Source organism: Chrysemys picta, unplaced genomic scaffold (genome assembly GCF_011386835.1).
Source record: "Chrysemys picta bellii isolate R12L10 unplaced genomic scaffold, ASM1138683v2 scaf200, whole genome shotgun sequence".
NCBI lineage: Eukaryota > Metazoa > Chordata > Testudines > Emydidae > Chrysemys > Chrysemys picta.
The window spans coordinates 28,344-53,573 of NW_027052907.1; the positions used below are offsets into that span (position 1 = coordinate 28,344).

Below are 25,230 nucleotides of genomic sequence, written 5' to 3' on the forward strand. Positions count from 1 at the left end.
ATATCTGGAAACGTTTACAGGTTGCACCTACATACTCTGTAACTTTAAATATTTTTTTAAGTTGTACTCTTCTTGTTCTATTCTGTGCATTTTTTTTTGTTTGTTTTTACACGTCGCCGAATGATGACCATAACGTGGTATCTTTAGCTGGAGAAATGATTCCTTCAGGTTTTTTTCTGCCAAAGGTGGTTGTGGTTTTTTTTGTTTTGGTTTGGTTTTTTTGCTATTCTCATGTTTTTTTCCCCTGTTTTACTGTGTGTGTTTATAATTGGGTTGTAATTCAGATGATACACTATTTAATTTCCCCCCACCCCATCCCCTTGTGTATGATTTAACAGTTATGGACATTAGAATGCATCTTCTTGCTATAGAAGTCTAGTCTAAATGATGTAATCCTGGTTATTTTCTCCTCCTCTTTAATCCTGTACAAAAGAATAAGAGAAACGTACAATCCCACTGTACTTTTTGCACGGAACGCTTGGCAAATAATTCTGTCAGTGAATTTGAGACTTGTATTAAACACTTTAGACATTTGTAGAAGGGAATTCATAGAGTTTTCACTTATATACTAAAGGTTTTTTTGTGCGGTTCTCATTGCAAAAATAAACATTTGTACTGAATATAAAGCTAAAACTACTTTGTCTGAAATTCTATCTGGTTTTCTGCATTGAGACTGGATTCCCCCCAAGACTGCAATAGTGTTTGGGCCCCAGCTCCATAAAGGGCTTATTGCAGGATCGACACCTTAATCATCGCGTTTTATATTCCAAAAACCAGCTAACATGGCTAAATTGCAACAGTGCCACCGACCTCATTGATAAAAACCCCCAGCGCTTAAAGCAAGGCAATGGATAGTTCTGGCTATTCTAATCTGTTTGCTGTCACATGGTCAACAATGCACTGGCCAAGAGTCTTCACAGTGATGAAGGGGGCCCAACAGGAGACCCCTTGAAGGAGCCTAGTTTCATGTAAGTGCTAGGTACCCCCTCTGAAAATGTCACTCCTGTAAGATGTATTGGAGCATAAGCTTTTGTGGGTGAATACCCACGTGGTGGAAATTTCCAGAGGCAGGTATAAATATGCAGGCCAGAATCAGTCTGGAGATAACGAGGTTAGTTCAATCAGGGAGGATGAGGCCCTCTTCTAGCAGTTGGTGTGAAAACCAATACGTCTGTTAGTCTATAAGGTGCCACAGGACTCTCTTGTTGCTTTTTACAGATCCAGACTAACACGGCTCCCCCTCTCATACTTGACTCCTGTAAGATATCACAAACTGGCACCTAAGATCTTAAGTCTGGATTGAATCATGACCATCCCCCTCACATGGGCAGTGCAAGCTTCCTGCTGTCCTGAAAGGCTCTGCTCCTTGCTCTAAATGCTTGTGTTTTGGAAATGGTGCGATATTGTATGAAGTACATTGTGGTCGTTCAACACCTGACCGAGGGTGCAATCCCTGGCCCTGCTGATGTCAGTGGCAACACCCCCAAAGAGTCACACAGCTCCTTTCACTATGAACATTGAGAAGGAAAATCCCAAATAAGTGTCAGCCCCAAGACTAGAGCTCAGTTCTCATGGCTTCACAGCTGATGCCACCCAGTGGGGCCATGTGACCTCCCTGCCATGTTACTGACCTTCTCTGGGCTTAATGTCTGAGAACATGGCTAAGGGCGCTCCATTGCACTTGCACAGCACGCTGTTGCCTACATATCTCAAAGTCTTTCACAAAGGTGGGTGAGAATTGTTAGCTCCATTGTGTGGTGGCCTGAAGTCAGCGATTTGAAGTCTGTTGTGTGAGGCCCTGTGCTCTGTTGGCTCAGACCTAGAGCTGCTGCCATCGAGAGCAGAGCTCTTTTCCCCATTCTACCCTGCATTTTCTATGTAACCTTTTTCCAAGTCACTTACGCTGCCTATCTCTCTGTTTCCCCCCACTGGAAAATGGGCTGTGGACATTTCCCTGGGCCAAGGGGCGTTTGGTGGGGAACACAGCAGGAGAAATCATTGCACAAGATCCTAGAGTAGCCTTCCACTGAAATGTCCCGATTGCAGTTTGCAGGTGGGAATCATCCCCAGCACTGGGGGCGGGGGGGCCTTCTGCATCAGCTTGATTGAAAGAAAAGTGCATCTAAACAGACATGGGACTGTTGAAAACTGCCCCCTGGTGTGTACCAGCTACCACTCCCCCTGGGGTTCCAATGCCACCCAGGGATGAAACAAAGGGGGGCTGGAGGGGGGGGGCACAAACATCAGGCACATAACAGGCTTCGTAGGCATTAATCCCAGACAGCACATCCCCGGTGTGATCACCGTTTGGCCACCCATGACACAGACCTCTAAACATTTGACAGCTGGATTTTTAGTGTTTAGTTTCGATCTGAAATTCCTTCTGCTTCCAAGCACTGAGCTGCATGGCCCAGCTGAGCCGCTTCAGCTGCTGACGGCCAGTGTAAATAGCATGTGGCCAACTTGGGTGATAGTTGGTATTTGCCATCGTTGGGAATCTTTATCCCTTCCCCATAAGGTTCAATGAGTCTACACCAGGGGTGTGCAAACTACGACCTGCGGGCCATTTTAAGCCAGCCAGTGAGCTGCACCACGCGGCTCGGCCCCGCTCCGGCCGGGGCGCTGGGTCGGGGGCCGCACCACACAGCTTGGGACTGCTCCGACACTCCGGCTGGGGCGCTGGGTCGGGGGCCGTACCACACAGCTTGGGACTGCTCCGACACTCCGGACGGGGCGCTGGGTCAGGGGCCGCACCACACAGCTTAGGACTGCTCCGACACTCCGGCTGGGGCGCTGGGTCGGGGGCCGCACCGGTGGCTTGGCCCTGCTCCGGCCAGGGTGCTGGGTCAGGGCTGCACCACACTTGAGGTAAGTGCCGCCCAGAGCCTGCACCCCTGAGCCTCTCCCCACACCCCAGCCCTCATCCCCCTCCTGCCCTCCGAACCCCTCTGTCCCAGCCCAGAGCACCCTCCTACACCCCAAACTCCTCATCCCCAGCCCCACCCCAGAGCCCACACCCCCAGCTGAACCTGCACCCCCTCCCACACCCCAACCCCAGTGTTGTTTGCCCACCCCAGTCTACACTTTAACTAAAAGTACCTTTGTTAGTCCAAAGGCTGGTCAGCCCAATAGCACATTAAATGATTATATGAATGAATTGTCCCCACCTAAATACTGTAAGGAGCCATCAGACACTTACAGCAGAGTCAGAAATAGAACCCATCACATCTTCCGGGTGTTTCGTGGTTTTGGCTGTCGACGGACCTGAGCTGCTTTTCCTAACTTACCCCCTACACCCCTTGCCCGTGGGTTCAGCTGCACTTGGGCTGTGTCTGCCTGCAACTGCTTGCATAGCACTCACTAGTGTGGAAGCAGGGAAAAAAAGAGAGCGTTTAAGTTGCCATTTAAATGTAAGAAACCGAGGCAACTGTTGACCTAAGTCTTAGCCTAATATCGCGAGACCTGTAGAAGCCGGGCTCATGTCAGAAGCGAGTGGAAAACAGCAGAATAGTCAGTGTGGCCCAGCCTTGAGATAACGATGTTTTGAGAAAAGAAAGTGAGTAAATACTGGACTAGATAGCAAACAGCCTAAATAAAATGCAGATGTTTTTAATTAATGCACGTCACAAAGAGGTATCAATACTTGTGTGATTTTGTTGTACTTTGGAGAAACTGAGGCAGGGATGCTCTCTGCCAGCTGTATTCTTCCCTTGCAATTGCTTGAATAAAGCTGTCTCTGATTTTGTTGCTTCCAACCTGAGAGTGGAGTTTTTCTTCCACAATTCTCAACTGTTTTTGTGCATAGCAGTTACAGCTAGCGCCTACTAGGTCTCTGGCTCTGACAGGGAGTCCCTAACCTCCCCAGAAAAGGTCTAATTTGCCTAACTTCACCTCCTGACTCAGGCACCATTTTACTAGCAACCCCCTATCACTGCCCATTTCTCAAGACCTTGATAGTGCCTTGTATTCCTTCAGCCATAAAGACCCAGCTCCCAGAGTCAGGATTATGGGTGAATCACAGATTTCATTTAAATATGAAAAGCAGGTTCTTCAAGTGATTATGTCCGTTCTACATTAGGTATGTGCACACCGTGTGCACATTCGCCAGAATTTTTTTCCATAGTGATATCAGTCAGGCCAGCTCTAGTGCCTTTTGGTGCCATGTGCCATTATAAGGGGCACTGCCAGCCCCGCAGCCTCTCAATTCCTTCTTACCCCCCGTGACAGTCACTAGAACAACTCTTGCTTCAGCAAGGTGTTGTTCAGTGGTTTCTCTTCAGCCTAGTTTATTAGTCTTAGTTTTAGTAGTAATGTAAATAACATTGGTGTAGATAGAGCTCCCTCTCTTAGCATAGAGGGGCTCCCTTTGCCACTGGGGCTGGGTATGTCCCTGTCCTCCAGCTTCAAACCCTGTGCCTCCTGCAGCAAGTCTATGCTGGGGAGCGACCCACACTCCAGCTGTCTGAAGTGTCTGAGAGAGGCTCACCTATGAGAGTGTTGTCAAATCTGTTGAGACTTTAAGCCTCGTACAAAGAAAGACAGGGAAGCTAGACTAAGGGCTATCCTAATGGAAGCCGCACTTAGGCTGGTGTCTGAGCCAAGCCAGGGGCACCGAGCACCTCGGCTTCAGTGCAAAGTGCCCCTCCAGCACCACACATGTTTCTTGGCACTGTTCTCCATCTCCAGTGACAAGAAAGAAACATAAGAAGCAACGGTCTGAGAGGGGATGCTCTCCGGTCCCAAAAAAGGACAAACAAGGTGAGTTCAGCGGGGAGTGACCCATGTCAGGCCACTCCTCCACCTCCGGTGCCCTAGCGGCACCATTGACTCCACCCTGCCCACAGGTGCTGTTGAGTCTGGAGTGGGATCACCTGTCGATGCTGGGGAGTCATTGTGACACCAGCAGGATCACGGTGCCTTCCACCCTGGAGGCCTTTGCAGTGGCAGGGACCTACTGTCCCTCCCGGTACTGTCAATGGGACAACCACTGGCTCCCATGAGTGTGACGAGTAGAAGGAGCATGGGGCTTCGAGCTCTTACCTGGCACCAGGGGCCTCAGTACTGACCACAGGCAAACCGGCCTTCTTGTGGTTGACAAGGTCTTCCCTGATCCAGCACTACCCATCCTACATCCCTCCTGATCCCAGTGTAGGTCTACCTGCCGGCACCTGGCCTGGAGAACAATGGCCAATGCAGGTCCAGTGGCCATTCTGGAACCTGTGGGGCTTTCCCCCCAGTACCAGGACCACCATCCAATCATTCCTATTTGCTTGTGTCCAAAAGGAGGGCCCCTCCACCTCACCATTCTGCATCTGACCCAGTCTCTGGTACTGAGCCCAATACCAACACACAAGATGTGGGCCTGGGGAATGTAATTGGGGCCAAACAAGAGAAGGAAGACCCCACTGGTTCAGGCCTCTTCCTCTTCCTCCACAGATGAAGCTGTCTTGGGACTGAGCTGCTTGGTGCCACAAGATGACTTTAGAACCCATCGGGAGCTTCTAAAAAGTGAAGCTGCTAACATGGGGCTGGTGGTGGAGGTACTCAAGGAGTTAGCGCATAGCCTCATTGACATTTTGTCCACAGCAGTCCCATCCAAGGTTGCCCTACTCATTAACAAGGATGTTATGGGTCCGGTCAGGTCCCTGGGTGGCACACTCCATCTTCTCTGCCTCCTACTTCAAAGAAGGCAGAAAAGAAATACTACGTGTTGACCAAGGGATACGAATACTTGTGTTCTGGCCCTCCTCCTGGGTCTCTTGTGGTCACAGCAGCCAATGAGAGGGACAGGCAAGGCCAGGCAGGCAGCAGAAGAACTTAAGGAAGCTAGACTTGTTCAGCAGAAAAATGTATTCGCTGGCTGGGTTACAGCTTCGTATTTCCAGCCAACAAGCCCTGCGTGGGAAGTATGATTACAATATGCGAAACTCTATGGCCAAGTTTAAGGACACTCTGCCTCAGGACTCCAGCCAAGAGTTTTCCATCCTGTTAGAGGAGGAGAAAACTGTAGCCAGAGCCTCACTCCAAGCAGCTCTGGATGCAGCTGACTCAGCAGCCAGAACGACGGCTTCTGCAGTGTTTGTGAGGCAATGCTCCTGGCTTCAGCCCTCGGGGCTACCACTGGAGCGCCAACAGTCAATCCAGGACCTCCCATTCGAGGGGACCTCCCTCTTCACAGAGCAAATGGGGACACAGCTCCATGGTCTGAAGGACTCCTGGGCCTCTACTCCCCAGCTCCTTCGAGGAAGCATTTCATGCCCCAGCAACCAGCCCACTTCTTGACTCCACTACTATGTCAGAACCTGTTCGAGAAAAGGAGCAGGGGTTAGAAGCGTAGGCAACTGCCCCAATCCACTTCAGCCACACTACCAGGGTCGCACAGATCCTCAGGAGGCCCCAAACAGAGCTTTGGAAGGTGTACCTGAGGGCAATATATCAGTTCCAGCCTTGGATCCTCCGCGCCCCCCCTCCCCCTTTTTTTTATTTTCAGACCAACTCTCCTACTTCAGTCCGGCATGGTCCCTCATCACCTCGGATTGCTGGGTGCTGAGTATGGTGGCGGACAGTTACCCTTCCATTTTCTTCTACCCATCCCTCTTAAGGGACCCGTCTCATGTTCAACTTTTAGCTTGAGGTACAAGCCCTCCTACGGGTAGGAGCTGTGGAGGAGGTGCCCCAGAACTTGAGAGAGAGATGGGTTTTACTCCAGATATTTCCTAATCCTGAAGGCCAGAGGGCATCTTTGACCCATCTTGGACCTGCGTCACCTCAACAGTTATCTCAAGAAACGGAGGTTCTGCATGGTCTCCCTGGATCCAGGGGACCGCTCTTGACTTGAAAGATGCATATTTCCACCTTGTCATCTTCCAAGGCCACCGAAGTTTCCTCAGGTTTATCATAAACCAGACCCATTATCAGTTCACCATCCTCCCCTTTGGTCTGTCTGCAGCCCCTCGGATTTCTACGAAATGCACGATGATGGTACCCGTACCTCAATGATTGGCTAATAAAGGGCCACGCAAAGGCTCAAGTGAAGAACATCATCAGCCTGGTCCAAGCCACCTTCTGAGCACTGGGCCTGTTGATAAACGAGCAAAAGTCAAGATTCACTCCAGTCCAGAGAATAGAGTTTATTGGGGCAGTTCTAGACTTGACCCAGGCCAGAGCCTCCCTTTCGGAGGCTCGATTCTGGAGAACATTGGATCTTGATATCCAAGGTCAAGCCCACCCCATCTTGACAGTCTGGTTCTGCCTCAAACTTTTGGAACACATGGCCATGTGCACTTACATGGTACAGCGCTCAGTGCTGCACCTCAGACCCCTGCAGACTTGGTTGGCCTCGGTGTGCTCACCAAATCCACTTAGACTTGGTGCTTATAATTCTCGCCTTCCTTAACTGGTGGAAGAACCCACAGTCAGTAACTGCAGGCATTCCTTTCGTTACCCCCCCAGTCTTCAGTGTCTTTAATTTTGGACACATCTGATCTAGGTTGGGGAGCTCACCTCAAACCCCTCAGGAGACAGGGCCTGTGGTCTGAGGAAGAGCTCTCCCTACACATAAACATCAGAGAGCTCAGAGCAGTCCTCTTAGCTTGCCAAGCGTTCCTTCTCCAGATCATGGGCAAAGTAGTACGAATGCTAACGGACAACACGGCAGTCATGTTCTACATCAGCAATCCGGAAAGAGCGCGCTCCTCCACCGTGTGCCAGGAGGCTATCCACCTGTGGAACTTCTGCGTGAAGCACGCCATCCACCTCGAGGATTCCCATCTTCCGGAAGCCTGGACGCCCTGGCAGATCACCTCAGTAGATCTTTCTCCTCTCACCATGAGTCGTCCCTTCACCCAGAGGTGACCAGATACGTCTTCCAGAGGTTGGGGGTCTCCCCAGGTAGACCTGTTCACAACCAGGCTGTTGCCTGACCCAGAACTGGGCCCCGAGATGGCAAACAGGGGGTTCGTCGCCCGGTGTGCTTGGCACCAATAAAGACACCGAGGGGAGAAAGCAAGCCAAGTTTATTTCAGAGCTCTGAAATGGCACTAGGAGACCAGCATGTCTCAAATCCAGTGCAACAAATACAAACAACTTTTACCTTTTATACTTCAAACTGTTTGCATACATCTCTTTGTCTGGCTGTTCCCCCTTACCCCTCCCTTCCAGACAACTGGTACAATAAGCTCTACATAAGCTTGTGAGAAAACTTTCTCAGTCTTTGCGACCTTGAGTTAGACACCTGCAAACTAACTACCCCGCTTCTTATCTCTATTATTTCTGCTAGTGTGAGTGAAACTGCAGCCATCTGCTAAAAAGCTGACATTACATTTCTGCTTCAGCCTACTTCAGAGCATGTAAGCAGTTAGCATAGAAGTAGGTGAGAGTTCCCAAGATGGAGTCACTGTGGTTCACAGACCCAGAGCAAAAGAGTTTCATCGGCACTTTTGGCCTTCCACTCTCCCAAGTTACCTGGTAGCTATGCCTAGTGGACCCCAACAATCCCTCCTTTGAGAACACTCAACAAACCTTTGTCAGAGTTTTCTCATACTCTAAAGACAGAATGCGATTAAGCTCCATGCAATCAGGATTATCAATGAGAGAATATAAGGGAACTTCTGGGGTATGGGAGGTACAAATCTTACGTATGAGCACTTTACAGCAAATGAGCAAAAGAACAAGAACAAAACATACCACAACACCTGTGAGCAAGATGCGAACAATGCTTCCCCCTATACCCCCTAGTTCTCCTAAACCAGGTATCCAACCCCAAAGGGAATCCAAAATAGTGGGTTCTCCTTCCTGGGCCTTCCACTGGTTAAAGGCCCATTCAGCTGACAAGATGTGCTTGTTAATGTCCTGTGAAAACTCTGGGACATAGGTACAACACTCTTCTCCAATAAGGGCACATACAATTACAACAACCCAAATGCCCAGAAGATAAGAAGAATTGTTGACACTAAACAAGTCAAAAAATAACAAGACCAAATATATAGGCCAGGTCGGCCTTCTGTGAGAAAATAAAACCAATGCTCAGGGTTCTCGCGGGGAGTATGCTGTGACTGTTCAGAAAGATCACAACGCATTCCCAGTGACCCTTACTGTCTTTTGAATAACAGCTTAAGTCCCAAATTGTCGTTAGCAGTCTTCTCCATAGGCTGGACAGTCCACTGTTTAGGAGTGGGCACTGCTTTCAGTCGAGAGTGATGAATCCAGTTCTTGTGTCCTTCGACCTTTGCCGCTGTATGGATGACAAGCAGGACGGTGTGGGGTCCCTTCCACTTCTCTTGGAGAGGCTCGTCCTTCCAGGTCCGCACGAGAACGGAGTCACCAGGCTGCAGGGAGTGGACCCGGAGTATCCAGCAGAAGAGGCTGTGAATCTTTGGTGTGCCTGTGAAGAGAAGAAAGAACAGCAGACAGAGAGCACATGTACTGAGACAAGAAACCACACCCCATCTCCCACTCCCCTGCCAGAACTGGGGTACCATTCACAGGCCATGCTCTTCCAAACATAATCTTGAAGGGACTAAGCCCTATCCTACCCTTAGGGAGAGCACGAATGCGAAGTAACACAAGGGGCAAGGCATCAGGCCACTTAAGAGAGGCCTCCTGACAGACCTTTGAGAGGTGTCGCTTGAGTGTCTGATTTGTGCGTTCCACTACTCCACTGGCTTGTGGTCCCCAGGGTGTGTGAAGCTTCCAGGGGATTTGCAGAGCACTTGATATCTTTTGAACCACTTTGAGATGTGAAATGTGTTCCATTATCAGATTCCATCCACTGAGGAAGGCCGAAGCGAGGAATGATTTCCTTGACAAACTTAAGAGCCACTGTTTTGGCAGTGTTGTTGCGACGTGGGAAGGCCTCAGGCCATCCGCTGAATCGATCCACTAAGACGAGAAGGTACCTGTACCCTTGGGTCCTGGGAAACTCAGTAAAGTCTATTTGCCACACCAATCCTGGGCCTGGGGTAGGTTCCAGGGTGGCTGGTGGCACTGCTACTCCTGGTCGAGGGTTATTCTTTTGGCAGATTAAACATTCAGCTTGTACCTGTGATGCTAAGGGTTTAAGTCTAGAGGTTAGAAAATATTTATTCATGAGCTGGGTAAGAGCCTCTCTGCCTGCGTGTGTGGTTTGATGCAGTTTCTGCAACACTGGTCAAATCAAGCCCTTGGGTAGGAGGATTTTTCCCTCTGTGGAATAAAGCCATCCCTCCTTTTCCTGGAGACTGAGACTGTGAGCCAGGTTTCTGTCCTCTTGGGAGTACTGAGGGGCTGCAAGCTCACCCACTGATGGGATGAGGGCATGCATTTGGGCATTCTCCTCAGTTGCTGATTTCAGGGTAGCAGCTCGCTTAGCTTCCCTGACTGCTCTGGCATTACCCTTGGATACATCTTGATCTTCCCTTTGATGGGCTTTGCAATGCACCACTGCTACTGCTGAGGGGAGTTGTACCGCTTCTAAAAGCTGGAGAATTTGAGACCCATGCTTGACCAGAGAGCCTTGGGCTGTTAGCATTCCCCTTTGCTTCCACAGACCAGCGTGAGCATGCAATACCCCAAAAGCATACTTCGAGTCAGTAAAGATATTAACCCGTTTGTCTTTTGCCAGCTCGAGGGCATGAGTCAGGGCCACTAGTTCAGCAAGCTGGGCAGATGTTCCTGCCGGTAAATTCTCAGCTTCCACGGTATCATGAAGAGACACAATAGCATAACCTGCCCTCCTTTGCCCATCCACAACAGTACTACTTCCATCTGTATACCATTCCAAGTCAGCATTTGGGAGTGGCTGATCTTTCAGATCTGGGCGGCTAGAATACTGAACATCTATGATTTCCAGACAGTCATGTTCCTGCTTTTCTGTCTCTGGTAGCAGTGTAGCTGGATTCAGGGAGGGACAGATCTGCAGGGTGACTTCAGGATTCTCTAACAGCTTCGCCTGCTACCGAGCAACCCGAGCCTGTGTGAGCCAAAGACCACCCTTAGTGTCCAGCAAGGCTTGGACCATATGGGGAACATACACTTGCACAGTTCCTCCCAGTGTCAGTTTTTCAGCTTCCCCAAGCACTAGAGCAGTAGCTGCGACCGCCCTCAAACAGGCTGGCCATCCCTTTGAAACTTGATCCAGTTGTTTAGAAAAGTACGCCACAGGACGTTTCCAGGCACCTAATAGCTGGGTAAGCATTCCCAAAGCTACCCCTTTTCGTTCATGCACATACAGTTGGAACGGCTTAGATATATTGGGCAAACCCAGGGCTGGAGCTTCCATTAGCTTCCTTTTCAAGATTTTAAATGCCCTGTCCGCTTCTGGGGACCAGTGAAAGGGGTCATGTTCCGCTCCCTTAACACATTCATACAGAGGTTTAGCCCACAGTCCAAACTCTGGAATCCATATTCTGCAAAAACCTGCCATGCCCAGGAATGCCCTAAGCCGTTTACGGTTGCTGGGGATGGGAACTTGGCAGATAGCCTCCTTCCTTTCGTTTGAGAGCTGTCTCTCTCCCTGCCTGATGTGAAATCCCAGATATTGAACCTCTGAAAGAGCAATTTGGGCTTTGCTTTGAGATACCCTGTATCCTCGCAGTCCAATAAAGTTTAGGAGACTCACAGTAGCTCTGAGACAAGGGATTAGACTCACAGCAGCAATTAACAAGTCATCTACATATTGCAGCAGGAGGGCTCTGTCTGAATTATCCCACTCCTCCAAGTCTCTGGCCAAAGCCTGTCCAAACAGAGTGAGGGAATTTTAAATCCTTGAGCCAATACTGTCCAACAAAGCTGCTTTTTAACCCTTCTGTTGTCCTCATTATGCCTTGCAGTATTTTGCAGATCTCATAGTTGCTTGGTCACATTCAGGCCCCCCTTTCTCTTGGTTGTCAACCAAGTCTTGGCTGTGTACAATGTCCTTGGATAGGGCCAGCATGACTGAGCTTGCTAGCTGTATTTTCCTCTCAGTTAATTCATTCTGTTCTCTTTTTCCTTCTCCCTTTCTCGGCTTCTTCTAACTTACAAAGGAACCTTCCACTCTTCACTCATACACCTTTTCTCCAACCATTAACACATACACATTGCCATCATACACCTTTCCAGTAACATAACTTCTGTACAGAGCTTTGAAGCAACAAACCAGGACGAGCACACTCACTTCTGAGGATTCCACTCTGTACAACTTCTGGTGTCCAATAGCTTTCCCTTTTAAACCTGAAATGCCTTCTCTGTCTTCCTTCTCCTCAGCCTTGGCTATAACCTGATTCCGCTCCACTTCAGACAACAGGGTTCTCATAAGTATATTACAATCATCCCAGTCAGGCTTATGGCTAGCCAGACATCCTTCAAAGATAGAAATGAACTTGCTTGGATTCGTTGAGAATTCTCCTGCCTCTGCCTTAAAAGCAGCCAGATGTACAGGGTTAAAAGGTACATGCGAGTATCCAGACACTATCTGTGCCTGGTCGTTCTTGTGTTCCTGGACGGGCTACCACACTCTCAGTAATCAACGGATACAATCCCACGAGGGGGGTTCTCTCTGGAGCCTGTGGGGGTGGAGGAGCCGAAGGGGACACCGATTCTGGCATTACAACAGTGGGAGGGTTCTGGGGTTTAGCAGCCGTTACTACCGAGCCTGTCGGAGTCAAATGGCACTTGAGCAAAATATCAGTCCTATTTCTTAACACCATGAACGTATACGCATAGAGATGTTCATTCCATTTACCTGTTCTCTGACAGAACAAAAGCAATTGAAGGATCGTGTTGTAATTAAGTGATCCTTCCGGTGGCCACCTTTCTTGGCACTCTAGCTGGTACTGAGGCCAATCAACTGTACAGAACCTTTTCAATTTACTTTTAATCAACTGATCAGATCCAAACACTTTCCAGTTCACCAGAATGCATTCTAAGGGTGTACACTGTACCCTGTCGGCTGTACTCTGTCCCTGCCCCATACCAAGGGAGACTCTGGGCGTCCCCACGTCACAACAGGCAGACTCTGGGTGTCCCCAGGTCAAAACAGATAAGTCCCCACTGGACTGTTCCTACCTTATCCAAGGGTCCGGTTCTGCACCGTCACCGTCGCCCTATCAACGGGACCGGTTCCCCACCGTCGCCCGCAGCTGCTTCTCCACTGTCTGTGTGCGTTGCACCGTTGTGCCCTCCGGGGTCGAGCAAACCACGTCTCTGCCGAGGCCCCCGATGAAGTCACCGGTGAGCGCTCTGGGCGTCGGTCGTCGTCGTAATCCGTCGGCCACCAGGAGGGATCCGGGCAAGGCTAAATTTCAGCCTCGAGCCCCACGTTGGGCGCCAAAACTGTTGCCTGACCCAGAACTGGGCCCCGAGATGGCAAACAGGGGGTTCGTCGCCCGGTGTGCTTGGCACCAATAAAGACACCGAGGGGAGAAAGCAAGCCAAGTTTATTTCAGAGCTCTGAAATGGCACTAGGAGACCAGCATGTCTCAAATCCAGTGCAACAAATACAAACAACTTTTACCTTTTATACTTCAAACTGTTTGCATACATCTCTTTGTCTGGCTGTTCCCCCTTACCCCTCCCTTCCAGACAACTGTTACAATAAGCTCTACATAAGCTTGTGAGAAAACTTTCTCAGTCTTTGCGACCTTGAGTTAAACGCCTGCAAACTAACTACCCCGCTTCTTATCTCTATTATTTCTGCTAGTGTGAGTGAAACTGCAGCCATCTGCTAAAAAGCTGACATTACATTTCTGCTTCAGCCTACTTCAGAGCATCTCAGCAGTTAGCATAGAAGTAGGTGAGAGTTCCCAAGATGGAGTCACTGTGGTTCACAGACCCAGAGCAAAAGAGCTTCATCGGCACTTTTGGCCTTCCACTCTCCCGAGTTACCTGGTAGCTATGCCTAGTGGACCCCAACAAGGCCGAACAGGAAATGTAAACAATTTTGCTCGCTTTGCAGACACAGCCCGGGCACCTTCTCAGACGTCTTCCTGCTTCCACGGACAGAGTTCCTATTCTATGCATTTCCTCCAGTTCCTCTGGTGCACCAGGTCCTTCTGAAAGTCAAGTGGGACAAGACAAGGGTTATTCTTATAGCCTTCGCGTGGCTGCGCCAATGCTGGGTTGACACACTACTCGACTTGTCAGTGGCGCCTTGGCTGCTGCTCCCACCCCTCCCGGTCCTGCTCTGACAAGATCACAGTTGCTTACTCCACCAAGTGGAAGCTCCATGGTTGAACCTGGAGGAACAGGCCTGTTCGGAGCAAGTTCACCAGGTTTTGCTAGGTAGTAGGAAGCCGTCTACTAGAACTATTTACCTGGCCAAGTCGAAGCATTTCTCAGTATGGTCTTCCCAACAAGGTCTTTGGCTGACTCGGTCTTCCCTCCAGTCTGTGCTGGAATACCTGCTCCATCAGAAACAACAAGGCCTAGCCCTTGCTTTCATCAAGGTACACTTAGCAATGATCTTGGCCTTCCACACTCCAGTGAGCGGTAGGTGGGTCTTCTCACATGAGATGTCCATTTGCTTCCTTAAAGGGTTAAAAAGACTTTACCCTCAAAGTTGCAAACCAATTCCACCATGGGACCTAAACCGGATCCTGTCAAAACTCTCAGGCCTTCCCTTTGAACTGCTAGCATCAAGTCCTCTGCTGTACCTCTCCTGGAAGGTTGCCTCCCTGGTGGCAATTACCTTGGCCAGAGGAGTCTCGGCAATCAGGACCCTTACGTCAAAACCACCGAACATGGTGTTCTTCAAGGACAAGGTTCAACTACGCTCCGACCCAGCGTTTCTTCTGAAGGTGGTCTCGCAGTTCCACAATAACCAGGCTATTTTCTGCCAGTTTTCTTCCCGAAACTGCACAGGAATTCAGAGGAACGGTGTCTTTACTCATTGGACATTAGATGTGCCCCAGCCTTCTACACTGAGAAGACCAAGCCATTCTGTAAATCCATGCAACTTTTTGTGGCAATAGCAGATAGGATGAAAGGCCTACCAGTTTCAGCCCAGAGAATCTCATTTTGGATAACCTCCTGTATTTATGCAGTTAGTTTAGTGGTTCTAGTTAGTGTTAGTTGTCAGTACAGAATTAGATGCTCGTGAGAGGTTTGAATTTTTTGCTCTCCCTTTCTCCTCCATTTTTTCTAGGGAACTTGTTTGGCCTGGGTGGGCAGGCCTGGTTCACCAGGTTTCAAATGATGCCTCTTGTCGGGAGACTATCCAGATCAGCAACAGCCACTCTAAGTGTATCCCATGTTTGGGGGAGTCCCATATCTCCCAGACATGTCACTCGTGCCTGGCTCTGAAATCTAGAGTTCGGAAGCAGGTCGCAGGGAGAGTTCCAACTTCAGAAGCTTCAATTGGGTCTTCCAAGCCAGGTCAGTAGACATACACCAGCACATCTGTCTCCAGACTGATCCAGTGCCCCTCCGACCTCAGCTAAGGTCTTCCCTAAGAGGGGGAAGACTTCAGAGGACTCAGTGAGGGTCCAAAGAGGAGGAGTTTGGTCTCCCACCGCAAGAAGCCAGCTCCCAAAAGGCCCCAATCTCCTGCTAAGTCTATGGTGTTAGAGACCTCGAATTCTCAACTGCGCCCCTAATCCCTGCACCTCCTTCACTCCTGACCCCTGCATCCCCCTCCTGCACCCACATGGGGAACCTGACCTGGATGCCCAAAGCAGCTGGCATTGCTGCTCGCTCCTCCCCGGATCGCTGCTCCTCTGCCCCGCAGACCCGTAGGAAGCTGTGAGGGGGGAGCGAGGAGCAACATCAGGGCTCCCTGCATCCAGGTCACTTTCCCTGCCTGGGCTGCGTGAGGGGAGGGCAGGAGAGCAGCAGCTCCTGATGCCTCACAGCACAGCTCAGGTGGGGAAAGTGACCTGGATGCAGGGAGCCCTGGGGTGTGTGCTGGGGGGACTGTGTGTGAGGGAGAGTGTGGGGAGAGACAGCTCACAGAAGCCAAAGCACCAGCCATGTGCTGCTCCCACTAAAAGGGAACCAACCATCACACTCTCATCCTTCACATTTCTCATATGAACTATCAGGCCTTGAATTAAATTTTTGTATGAAATTGGGGCGAATTTAAAAACTGTTTAAAATGTTTTAAAAATTAAAAAATATGAAAAACTTGAATACATTTTATTTAGTGTCATTATTCATACGAGTCTCGATAGTCCTTCCCCCCACCTCCCAGGCACAGGGGCAGAGAGACTAGGATCAGGACCAGCTGTGCCTCCAAAAGACCAGGCCAACCCTCCAAATTGGACCAGACCCACATCCCTCCCCAGACCAAACAGGACCTGACCTGCATCCCTCCCCAGACTGAACCCCCTGAACTGAACCAGACCCACATGCCTCCCCAGAGCGAACTGGACCAGACCCACATCCCTCCCTAGACCAGGGGCGCTCATGGGGGGATGGGGCAGGGGGCACTGGGTCTCCCCCAGGGGCGCTGGTGGGGGCTTGGGGTGAAGGGACTCCAGTTGCTCTGCAGGGCCCAGGCCGAGAGGGCTTACCTGGAGCAAGGAGTGCCCACTGGTTCGGGTGTCCGTCCACTGGGTGCCGGTGCCACCTCCTGCCCAACGTAGTCCGGGACCCCCACGCTTCCTGGCCTCTGCTTTTGAATAAAGGCAGGGCTGGGTCGGGCAGGGGGGAGCTGTACGCTCAGCACCCTCCCACCAGCGCTGCCCCAGGGCTGGCAGGGGCCCAAGAGCCCAGGGAGGAGGCAGGGGGGCTGCACCATGGGGGAGCCCAGCTGTTTGCAGCACGTGGCAGCCAGAAACCCCAGGGCCCGCCGCCTAGCCTCCCCCTCTCCTCCTCCCCACTCGCTCCACCAAGTGGTCCGAGCCTCTGGGGGGAGGAGGTGGGGTGGGGTCGGAGCAGAGCCATAGCAACTGAGGGCTTCTCTCCACCCCTGTCTGGCCAAGAGGAGCAAGTGAGCAGGGGGGAGCTGGGTCGGGTGGAGAGGAACCAGCGCTGTGGCTGCTTGGCCGCAGCGCGCAAGTGGAGCACCGGGCCAGTGCATGGCGCCCTCTTTGGCAGGCTGCCCTGTGCATCATTGCAGGAACCCATGCTCTGACAAAGATCCTCGCCCGCATCAGTCCTGGGTACCACCCCCACTCCTGTATGCCCCCCCCCCAATATGGGCATGCTGGGCTCCTTGGGCAGCGAATTGGCAGCAATTTGCCAGACCTCTCACTCCACTGCGCCAGGAAACTAGGGTCAAACATTCTCCTCCACCAAATCCCCAACATGAGGAGGCCTTTGAAGAACAGAAGGCTAGGGAGGAAAAGAGAGGCTACCTCTCAAACCCCTGTTTCCTCTTTATCTCCAGAGAAGGTCCTGCCTCCCCCACCATGATTTCTGCCAGTTCCAGGACCTGGTGGAGAGGGTGGCAGACACCCTCCAGAGAGACGTTGTGAGGCGGTTAAGAGTCAAACACAAACTCCTGAGCATTGTGCAGTGGTCAGCACTCACCTGGATTGCACTACCCATTAATGAAGTGCTCCTGGATCCAGCAAAGACTGTGTGGCAAATTCTGCCACCATCCCACCACGTTGCAAACGGGCAGATAAGAAATTGTCCCCCCAGGGACTCAGAATTTGTCCACCCCCTTCCCCACTACTAGCATCTCCTTCCCTGGTGGTGGATGCTGTAAACGAGTGGGATAAACAGCATTACTCCCGCTCTATCCCTTAATAGAAGGACCAGAAGTCAGACCTTTATGACCAAAAGGCCTACTCATCCACGACCTTCCGATTTCGGATGGGAAAATGTAAGGCAGTCACAGCCAAGTCCGACTTCACAAGAATTACAAGTTTGCAACCTTTACTGAACATCTTCCACAGGTAGAGTGACCAGATGTCCCGATTTTATAGGGACAGTCCCAATTTTGGGGTCTTTTTCTTATATAGGCTCCTATTATCCCCCACCCCTGTTCCGATTTTTCACACTTGTTGTCTGGTCATTCTATCCACAGGGGGAGGGATAGCTCAGTGGTTTGAGCATTGGCCTGCTAAACCCAGGGTTGTGAGTTCAGTCCTTGAAGGGGCCATTTAGGGAACTGGGATAATAATCTGTCTGGGGATTGGTCCTGCTTTGAGCAGGGGGTTGGACTAGATGACCTCCTGAGGTCCCTTCCAACCCTGATATTCTATGAATGCTTCCAGGCCATCATAAAGGAAGTTAATTATTAGACAGAACAGAGGTTCCAAACCACACCCTGCCCAAACAGCTCTGTCTGAAACAAAAGAATGTGTGCTCTGCTTCATTTGCATTTAAGCAGTAAACTGAGTCCTCGAGCACAAAGGAAGTTCCAACAGGTGGGGAAACCAGGAGGAGACATCCTCCCCTGGAGACTTTTTGACTCCTGAATCACAGGTAGAAATGTTTTCTAAGAGGGGCTTGACACTATACAAATGTAGGAGACACCAAGGCACCCCTCCTCCTTCTATCTATGACCTCACCCAAAGTTCTTACCTACAGCACTGATAGATTTCCATCCAGTCTATTCTTCTGCCAGTATTTTTCCCTAAACCACATAAATCTCAGCAGGAGAATTCCTTTCACATTAGCTATGTGATGGGCATTGGCCTTTTGTCTGGATAGGACCAAGCAATTTTGGAAATCACCTAGATTCTGTCTCCATCGCAGAAGGATCAAAGGGGTCCATGATCTCTTCACAGAGATGGTTGAGATGGATTTCTGAGTATCTTACTGCTTGCTATGATGGAGCTGGTGCCTTTCCTCTCCAAATGATTATAGCATACTCTACCTGGTCACAGGCAGTTTCCACAGCATTACTCAAAAACATTCTAGTGCCTGAGATATGGAGAACTGCTACATGGGCTTTAATGTACACATCTTCTAAACACTATGCCTTGGTCCACACCCTCAGATCTCTTGTGGTGTTTGGTTTTGCTGTTCTGTCTTCAGTCTTGAACTTGATTCCGAAGCCCCCTTCTCCCTGTGAGGATACTGCTCGGGAGTCACCTGAAGTGGAGCACCCACGGGGACGCTACTCAAAGAAAAGGTTACTCACCTTGTGCACTAACTGGTTCTTTGAGGCGTGTGTCCATATGGCTGCTCCACTGCCTACCCTTCTTCCCCTCTGCTTTGGACTGTTTTGGTTGGATGTTTGGATAGAGAAGTTGCTGATGGCAGTTGGCCTACACAGCCCTCGGAGCGCAGTTGTATAGAGCGCATGAGCGGACTGAACAGATTCTAATGGAAAATTTCCAGACAAGGCCTCAAGAGGCGCATACGCACCTGAAGTGGAGCACCTATAGGGGGCCTGTGATGGGGTGGTCATAGCACATCAGCCTAGAAGGGGTTAATGAGACCAATTATCTGGATAGTCCACAGCTGAGGGGAATTAGCTGGCCTAAGTAATCCCTGAATAATGCTCCACCCCAGATGGGAAGGAGCAGGCGAGGTAAGCTAAAGCCAGGAAGCTGGCAGTAGAATGGGGCTGCAGTGAGGAGTCTGTAGCCACTCTGGACAGTTGAGAGGGAAAGAAGGAAATTAGGTGGCAGGGTGCAGGAAAAGGTGGCAAGGTTTAAGGGGGTGCAGACCTTGGCTGCTGATCAGAGGGTTCCTAAGCTGGAACCCAGACTAGACAGCAGGCCCAGGTTCCCCTACCAGCCACTGGGGAAGAGGCCTGGTCCAGGCAGGTGACGGGGTGATGGCCATCTTGGAGGAAGAGACTTTGATACCTCAGAAAGGGAAACACACATGACCTGCCCGGAGGGCCAAGCCACGATGACAGAGCACCCTGGCAGAAGAGGGTGAGAGAGAGAGGAGGCAGCAGGTGTGTGGTGACCAGCAGAGGGGGGTGTCAGACCTGGAAAAAGCTAATCCCCAGTGCGGACAGGAGGAGGTGCCCTAGCGGTGAGAGCATCCTGTGGGGCAGGGAGACATCTCGAAGAACCACAGCCCCTGTCCAAGGTGTAACCTCGTCTTCCTTTTCCCTGACACCCACAGATGCTTCAGGAGCTCGTGGGCGGCTGGGTTCTTGTTGGGCCAGGTACTTTAGAACCAGTCTGGCCAGCTCTTAGGGTGCATCTTGGAGCTGGTGCCATTCAGGATGGGAGAATGCTTGGAATGCATTACTCAGTTTGAGATGCCCTGCATGTGAATACCAAGGAAGGTAGAGGAGAGTTTCCATCTAAGGGATGAAATTGAGCTGCCATGCGGTCAGCAGGGAAGGGTGGGTGTGGTGGTGGTTGCAACTGTGCCAAGCTGGAGGGGCCTGTTGGCTCTGGACAAGTGTGTATGGAGACAACACCATCGCCATGCTGAAGAGCAAACACCGGGCTGGTGATAAGAGGCAAAGGCAGGTCCCTCCCTGGGTTGGTGCTGGGAGGCTGCAGGGAGGGGCAGGTTATCCTGTTCAACCCCACGCTCGCCCCCTCACTGATCCCTGGCAAACAACAGATCTGGGCCTGGCAGACACACATGCTGGCTGGGCCTTGGGTTTCTGGCCTTTGGAGCTGAGCTGCTCCATGACCCATGGCCCCTTGGGTTGTGGCCAGGCTTGAGGGGGCCACTGTGCTTCACCACTTGGTAATGAACCTGCTGGTGAATTCCAGCCTTGGCGTGTGGCTTGGTGCAGGGCTCCAGCGTTGCCCGCGGGTGGCACTGGGTTCTGGTTCATGATGAGCCACAAACTCCATGTCCGGTCTGCACCCGAATTCCCAGCTGCCTTATCAACAGGAGACCAAGTCCCAGTGCAGCTGGCTCCATGACGAGGTGGCTGTGCTGAGTCCCATGCAGCCCCAGCCTGCAACGTGTTTGCCCCCATTCCAGCTGCTGATGGCAGCCATCCCAGCAGCTGCCCCAGGGCTGATCCCCCAGAGGGTAGAAGGCTCCATGCTGTGCAGGGCAAACTCCAATGGGGCAAATGGTGGGTGAGCCTGTCTCAGGCCCATAGCCCTCAATTTCTTTGCCCTGCCCTCCCCACCCCTCCACCCCCGGAAGAAGATGTGTTCCAGTCCCCTCATCCCTGTTTCTTAATCTGAGTTTCCTCAGGTGAGTCCTTGTAGGCCTAAGGGGCCAGCGGGCCGTATTATTGACTGCGTTTCAGCTAAGTGAAGTTTGGCAACTGCATTGTGTTGCTGCTACAATAAAAGATGGGTAAGCCTGGTAAGAAAGTGTCTGCAGAGAGGGGCCTCTGCAGGGAGCCCTACAAAGTGGGGACACAGGGGTCGATGCTGGAGTTTCCATGCCAGACCCTGCCTACCTGTCCAGAGAGGAAAGAGTCCTTTCGAACTGAGGGAAAGGAGAAAGCTGCTTTTAGAGCACAAGAGAGTGTGGATGGGCTGCCCAGAGCTGGAAGGTTCCTCGAGCCCAGAAGCAACCTTAGAAGGACTGTCCAGGGACTGCAACGCTACTGCAGGGTCAAGGGGAACTCCTAGGGCTTGTCTACCCTTGAAACGGTACAGCAGCGGCAGCACCGCAGCTGCGCCATGGTAGCTCATCAGTGTGGACACTCATCAGAGCGATGGGTGGGGGGGGTTTCTCCCTTTGGCGCCATTAATCCACCTCCCCGAGAGGTGGTAGCTAGGTCGGCAGAATTCATCCATTGACCTAGCTCTGGCCATGTCTATGCTACAAAATTATGTTGACCTAACTTATGTCGGCACACAGGCACTGCAGTCATTAAATCGCTTGTGTGCGCGCACGCTTGGCTCCTTGTGCCGGCGGGGTGTGTCCTCACCAGGAGCGCTTGTGTTGATGGTATCGTCAGTGTGGGGCACTGTGGGACAGCTCCTGAAAGCCAGTAACTGTGACATAAGCAACGCAACATCTACACCAACACTGCATCGCCCTAGCTACAGCGACCACGACTGTCTGCCGCTCGGGAAGGTGGGGTTACAAAATCAGCGTAGAGATGTGTCACGGAGTATTGGGGAACTCAGGGCCCTGCACCCCCGGCTTCCTGCGATTCACCATGACTCTCAGCCAGCCAGTAAAGCAGAAGGTTTATTTGGATGACAGGAATACAGTCCAAGACAGGTCTTGCAGGCCCAGACAACAGGACCCCCTCAGTTAAGTCCAGCTTGGGGTCCCAGGGCATCCCAGCTCACCCCCCTTTCGGGGGGGGTCAGAGCCATCTCTGCCTCCCAGCCATCTCTCCAGCTCGCTTCCAGCACTCTGCCTTCAGCGACCCCTCCCACAGCCTTTGTTCAGTTTCCCAGGCCAAGGAGTCACCTGGCCTCCAACCCCTTCCTGGGCTCCCATGCTACACGCCCAGGTATTCGCCCTCGGGCAGACTCAGACTCCCATCCCCCAATGCAGACTATCCAGCCACACTCCCCTGTCAGCATTCACACACCACAGTAAGAACAGGCCCAGTTCGTCACAAGATGCACTTCCGTCAGCGGGAGCCAAATTTGAGTGAAGATGCTTCGCAGTTACGCACGAGGTTAGGTCGATGTACGCTGTCCTTTCATCACCCCTAACCTTGTAGTGTAGATCAGGCCTCTGTTTACACCAGTGGTGCTGGAACCGGGGGGGGGGGGCCTGGCCCATCCACTTTTCACTAGGGCGGACAGACCCTGCCCCCTTCCCCTCTTCCCCCTGAGACCCCGCCCTCCCGCCAAGCCAGCCGGGGAGCCTGGGCAGCTGTGGGGAGCCGCAGCGAACCCTCCACCTGCCTGCAGTGCAGAGAGGCTTGAGAGCAGCCCCCGGCCGTGTCCCCACTCCCCCGGTAGGTGGAGGGTCCATGACTCCGCAACAGCTTCCCACAGCTGCCTGCACGGCTCTCCTCAACCCAGCTCTGGCTGGGGGGGACCCTCAGAACCGCAGCCCGACCACGGCAAGAGCCAGGTGGGCAGCTGTGGCGAGCCTGGGTCCCTCCACCTGCCCTGGGCAGGGGGTCTGGAGGGCGGGCAGTAGGCTGTTTTTGCCCCCCCCACCCCGTGTGTGTGTGTGTGTGTGTGTGTGTGTGTGTGTGTGTGTGGGTTCCCCGGCCCCGCTCCAGCTTCCAGCTTGGCTGGGAGTGGGGTCTGAGGGGCAGGGGTGGTGACCCCTGGCCCCCTCACTTTTGGGAGGACTCCGGCCCCTTGGTCTACACGGGGGGCTAGGTCTACCTAACTATGGCACACACGGGTGTGGATTTTTCCTATCCCTGAGCAACATAGCTGGGTCAATTTAACTTTGGATTGTAGAGCTGGCGCTACGTTGACAGGCAACAGGGTTGTGAGCCCCATCTCTGTTAAAGCTGATAAGACCTTTTGTTTTCCTTGGCCGATGTATGCACAATACTGGTGGAAGGGGAGCTGATGTGGTTTTTATCACATCTGGATTTTGCAATTGGAAAAATGCCCTTTCTCTGGGCAAAGGCTTAATCAGATATGAATGCAATGGCTGATTGGACTGCAGCAAGGCAAAGAGAATCTGTTGCTATTTCTACATTTCTGTGACTATCAGGATCTAGACACCCCAAGGGGAGAACAGGGGATCTAAACCCCCCCAAAGAATGTGCAATTTAATCTACTGGCTGCATGCATTGTGTGTAAATATGTCAGGTCAAGTCTCTTATGAAGGCTTGTAATGTTCTGACCCGAAGGTCATTATGAGATGTGTACAGACTGCATTTGTGTATGTAACCCTTCTGCCCATTCAATATCTAGGGGTTCCGTTTCCATAACACCAGTATTGGTCCTGCCATGAGGGCAGGGGACTGGACTCGATGACCTCTCGAGGTCCCTTCCAGTCCTAGAATCTATGAATCTACAACACAATGCAAAACCGGCTCGAGCCCCCACCCAGTGACCTGGAACAATTACATACCACCCCCCGGGCGCCTCTAAGAGGCAACACTTCCCCTCTCACAAGCACGGAGTCTGAGCGTAGCAGAAAATGTTTAATAACATGAGGTAAACGACATCAGCATTAAATTGGGAAAACACCACAAACAGGATTAATAACACAAACCATGAGCAAAAGACCCACCCCCAAAGTCCCACACCCCAAAAGTCTCTGTCCCTGGTCAGTGCAGCCCCAGAGTTGAAAAGTTTATCTGCAGAGTCTTACCTGACCCCGTCCCCAGCCTGGGTAGAAATGGGGGGAAGAAAGGGGCACGCGGGGTATTAAGGGGCACCTTACATGGTCCGAGGCCAACTGCCCCGCCTCTCCATGGGGTTCTGCTGCAGCCTTCACCACCAGCTGCTCCGCTCCTCCAGATGTCCTGTGAGCCGCTCCAGCCGTCCCACAAACTGCTCCGCTCGCCATCCCGTGGGCCACACCAACCGTCCCACAAACTGCTCTGCTCTGCCAGCCGCTTAGCAATAAATCTTCAGGCTCCCCTACTAGTTAACACAGCACTCAGCTCTTAGGGATTTCAGCTTGTAGTAAGGCAGCCCCAGTGCTGGTGCACCATTGGCCCAAAGCGAATTCAGCTCAGCAGCCTGTAACTAGACTCTTAATGTAATAAAAATTAGCTCTGCTATTCAATAACGCAATGCAAGAGAGAGGAGATGGTGCAATTGTTGTTTCAGGCTCTCGAAGGGGGCCCATACCATCAAGTACAAATACCTGTCCCCTCCCTCTCTCCATTCACTGGGAGTTGGAACCCATGCTCCTTGTCTAGCAAGTGCTACTTAGTTAATGGTGAGAGTCTTTGTCATACAACAGCTCCACTGGCGTTGATTCACATAATCAGGGTAACAACAATTTATTCTTCCTGCCCCAATAACAGAGAAACTGGGGATCCCACACCAGCCAAAGTAACCACTTTCGGTTGCTATGGGCTCATGCTAGGTGGTGGGTGTGCCTATGCAAACAAGATCAGCCCCTGAAGTTCTTTTCCACACTCGCCATAATTCACCACCAGATGTCAGGGTAGAGCTCATCCTGACTCTGCTTACATGTCAATGTAACACTCATCATTTGTGCTGCAACATTCAGCTCCACCTCACTACAGGCAGGGAGGGGCCGCCTTCCCCTCCAGAGACTAGCTCCTAGTAACTAGCATTGTACGACCCAGGAAAAGACAATGGTGGGCTATTAAAGTTAATGGGAAAACACTGCAACAGCTTGAAATTGGAAAAGAAAGCCCCAGTCTTGGAAAACTAAGAAAGGAGGGATTTTTCCCCACCCTGAATAACCATGAGTGAATGTGCCAAGACAAGGTGAAAAAAAACCTTTTCCAAACAGGCTTTTCAGCCCCTAGAAACTTGAGGAACCTCCAAGATTTGATGTGGCAGATCCAGCATACAAAACATTGACAAATTTTATGATTTCAGTTTACTCACTCGCTCAACAACACTGAATTAT

At 51.5% G+C, this 25,230-nt stretch overlaps 1 long non-coding RNA gene across 1 annotated transcript; it reads right to left on the reverse strand.

Annotated features, from left to right (window-relative positions):
- Positions 1-7,998: 7,998 nt before the first annotated feature.
- Positions 7,999-13,449, reverse strand: LOC135978269 (uncharacterized). The gene is made up of 2 exons (XR_010595698.1): positions 13,024-13,449; positions 7,999-9,382 (listed from the first exon to the last, which is right to left on the reverse strand). It is a non-coding gene; the product is annotated as an uncharacterized LOC135978269 (long non-coding RNA).
- Between the last annotated feature and the right edge of the window lie 11,781 nt (positions 13,450-25,230).